At 34.3% G+C, this 4,137-nt stretch overlaps 1 long non-coding RNA gene across 2 annotated transcripts; it reads left to right on the top strand.

Moving 5' to 3' along the window:
* Positions 1 to 268: 268 nt before the first annotated feature.
* LOC110917906 lies at positions 269 to 3,230 on the top strand. 2 transcript variants are annotated; one of them, XR_002580935.2, is made up of 3 exons: positions 269 to 392; positions 1,580 to 1,663; positions 3,025 to 3,230. It is a non-coding gene; the product is annotated as an uncharacterized LOC110917906 (long non-coding RNA). The 2 variants fall into 2 exon arrangements; XR_002580934.2 differs by having other exon boundaries at positions 1,575 to 1,663.
* Positions 3,231 to 4,137: the final 907 nt, after the last annotated feature.

Raw genomic sequence — 4,137 nt, 5'->3', positions numbered from 1 at the left:
TTTGATTTATATTTAAAAAGTAGAAAATTTGTAACACCCCAAAACCCGAATGTTTATATTTGCCGTATGTTCCTATATGACTTAACATGAAATAAATAACTAGGCTATTTAACCTAGTTAAGTGTGTGGTTAAAAGTATTAAATGACGAAAGTAGTGCAAATTATGTTAAGTAACAAACACGAGGGGCTAAATGGAACAAGATGGAAGTTGGGTTATTAAAATGAAATATCACCACACACAAACAAACACTTCGTGTGTGTTCTTGAACGTTCAGGAGCTCCAAAGAGCCAAAACCCTAACTCAACTATAACCATCAAATTGAAGGATGAATCAAGGCTTAAATTCACAACCGAACATGGATTAATGATCACCTTTACAAGGGGATCATAAGGTATGTCTTAAAATTTAGATTGGTGATTATGCACGAAGTGGGTTATGTTAGAAATCGCGAAATTGTATGAAATTGAGTATGAGTATGTGTTAGAATCATCATATAGGACATGGATTATGCGTGGTTTGGGGTAATTTGATGTTTGGAGGTGAAACCCACTTCTAGTGGTGAAGATGGCGACATGGGTGTGTCACCCATGTCCAATCCATGTTCAAATCTTGTTGTGCTATGTTGTATGTAATGCGTTCTTGTTAGGTAGATTGAGCGTGATATGAATTTGTTGATGTTTTTGTGTTAATTGATGAATGAAAGCATGAAGTAGGAACTAAAGCATGAAACACTTGTACATTATGCATAAATTGTGGCATGCACACCAAGTGTTTGATGAAATGCCTAGGTGAGATTAATAGATGAAATGATATGCAAGTAATAGATGAAATCGTATAATATGGGGATATGATGTATTTGATGATAAATAAACATGAGAAATCTATTTTTAGATGGAATTCATGTAGGATTTGGTTGGCCATGTTATTTGGTAAAAGTATGCATTAGAATATTGTACTCTATGTTGGAGTGGTATGATGTTTACTACATGTTTGAATAATTGCTTAATCAAAAGTGATAAGTAAAAGTACTCTATATGTGAAGCATATGAGATCATTAGAACAGGAAGAAGTTAGAATGATGTTGGGTTGTTAAGCATAAGTCATGGTGTTAGTTGTAGAATTATGTTACTAGAATGAACGGAATTGAATATGTTTGGTGTGTGCATATAACTAGATGATCATGTGGTTGTATGCTTATTTCATCGTGAGTATGAAATGTATATAGTGTCATTAGTATAGTCTACTATAATGACATAGATGTATGAGGTTAAGTCAAAAGTTCATATGATAAATTGTTGACTTTCTGAAAGTCAACTGTGCATAAGTAGCAATGTTAGACTTTTTGTCACAATTGTAATATTATAGAAAGTCATATGATGCGTGTTATATCCATATGTGTTATATGTGATGACGTGATAAATTATATGAGTTTGAAAAGATTGACTTGTGGAAATATGCCTTATGCTTGTTGGAATTGACTAATGAAAGTCAAATGTGAAACATGAATTTGATATGATCGTTAATATGTACAATCATGTATGCTAACAAGAATGTGAACGCGATGACATGAAAGTATAGGGATCATGTCAAGATGGATGGAAGCATGGAAGGCTAACGGGTCAAAAGGATGCGAGGAAAAAGATGCGAATACGGACACTTAAGGTAAGTGATTTCTGAAATCACTTCTTATTTATAAATGAAGTTTGGTATGATGTATATAGGGAACCATGTAAGAATTTACGGGTAAGGGTAAGTACCAAGGTAAGTTCATATGAACTTCGTCTATCCTTAATGTAAATTAAGATGATAGTCTCATCGTGTTAATGGAATGTTCATTATGTTGCTGAATGTTCATCGTGTTAATGGAATGTTCATTATGTTGTTGAATGTTCATCGTGTTAATGGAATGTTCATTATGTTGCTGAATGTTCATCGTGTTAATTAAATGTTCATTATGTTGCTGAATGTTCATCGTGTTAATGGAATGTTCATTATGTTGCTGAATGTTCACCGTGTTAATGGAATGTTCATTATGTTGCTGAATGTCCATCGTGTTAATGGAATGTTTATTATGTTGCTGAATGTTCATCGTGTTAATGGAATGTTCATTATGTTGCTGAATGTCCATCGTGTTAATGGAATGTTCATTATGTTGCTGAATGTTCATTGTGTTAATGGAATGTTCATTATGTTGCTGAATGTTCATCGTGTTAATGGAATGTTTATATGTTGCTGAATGTCCATCGTGTTAATGGAATGTTCATTATGTTGCTGAATGTTCATCGTGTTAATGGAATGTTCATTATGTTGTTGAATGTCCATCGTGTTAATGGAATGTTCATTATGTTGCTGCATGTCTATCGTCTTAATGGAATGTTCATTATGTTGCTGAATGTCCATCGTGTTAATGGAATGTTCATTATGTTGCTGAATGTTCATCGTGTTAATGGAATGTTCATTATGTTGCTGAATGTTCATCGTGTTAATGGAATGTTCATCATGTTTGTTGGAAGTTAGTCGGTTATGTTTGTTTGTAATTGCATTGATTTGTGTTGATATGATTGTAGATAATACTCAACTTACAAATAAGTGAATCTAACTTGTATGTATGTATGTGTGTAGATATGGATCTGTAGCGTGTGTAAGTAGTGTGAACTTGTATGTACGTACATATGAATGGGATACGTATGAATGTACTTAGATATATGAAAGTGTATACACGTGTTTTAATCTAATGATTGTAGATCACTGGTATACGTATATGTGAAGATGTGGGTTTTCAATATGTTTGAGATTACGTACTCCTAACCATGTTACTATTGAGAATGAAATAAATGGAGTGTAGGTATGGGAACGCCGGACTCTCGAGGAATTGATGTCGGACTCGAGTAAATAAAATTGAGAGGATGTTTCAATGGAATACCTTACGTAGTTAGAATGTGATATAGCCTTTTAAGTATATGTATTAAATTATATATGATGTTACCATGTACTAACGTGTTGGTTATATATGGTGATCGCAGGTTAATCGGATATTCATGATGGACATGTGAACGAGGATCAAGTTGAAGATCATGGATTGTACGGGAAAGCGGTCACGTTGTTTGTAATCATTTGTTAACATAGTTACATTAAATAAATGATGAAGGATGTATTTATGTTAGAAGGGTTGACCTAAATGGTATTTAAGTATGTTAGAGTAGTTAAAAGAAAGAAATTTTACGCTTCATTTTCCGCTGCGTCGTTTTGGGTCAATCCGTGAATAGGGTCTTACAAGTTGGTATCAGAGCCATGGTTTGAGTGAAATCAAGTATGAGGAGATAAATACTTGAACTCAAACCTGTGTGCTCTTGTGACAAGGAACCCGTACAATCTGAGACTCGATCAAGATCTAAGGGTAGAAGTAAAGGTAAGTATGTGCTTAAGTATGTATTTGAAGAAAACTAACAGTATGTTATGTGTAAGGTAAGCATAATTGCTTGGAAAGGATGATCCGTGAATGCGGTCTAGGACCGACATCAAGGCATGTAATAAGACAAATTGACCCAGGTACGTAAATTTAACATGTGGGCGCATGTAATGGTATAATCTAGCAAGTGAAAGAAAATTTTAAATGAAATATAATAATGACATGGTAAAGAAGTTTTGAAAATGTTACACGTGCCGAAACTTAATTCTTCGGACATAAGGTGGCGATTACATGAAGACACGAAACTAGTATGTGGATTGTGTACCTGGCCAGTACACAAGAAAGATATGACGTTCGTGAGACAGTGATAATTGTTACAGGTATGTCCGTTAGAATTAGGTAGTCGGTGGACGTGAGGGTGAAGAGAAATGTAAGACTTTCAGGAATGAAAGTATTAATGATATGTTAGAATCCGCGAGATGGATTCAACACATGTAAGGAATGAAAGGTATGAATGATATGTTTGAAATCGCTAGACGGATTCACACATAGAAGGAATGAAAGGGGATGTTACGTTTGAATTCGCGGGACGGATTTAAAACATAAAAAGGATGAAATTAACCCACCTCAGGATGTGTCGATAGTTTGACCATGGTTGCGTCAAACGAGTCATATAAGTATATCTAAAGCAAATGAACAAAAGAATAATCGTAATTGGCACGCAAAC

The sequence above is a fragment of the Helianthus annuus genome, chromosome 16, assembly GCF_002127325.2.
Source record: "Helianthus annuus cultivar XRQ/B chromosome 16, HanXRQr2.0-SUNRISE, whole genome shotgun sequence".
In the NCBI taxonomy this organism is placed as follows: domain Eukaryota; kingdom Viridiplantae; phylum Streptophyta; class Magnoliopsida; order Asterales; family Asteraceae; genus Helianthus; species Helianthus annuus.
The sequence above is the reverse complement of the archived record's forward strand: the minus strand, read 5'-3'. Positions and strand labels throughout refer to the sequence as shown.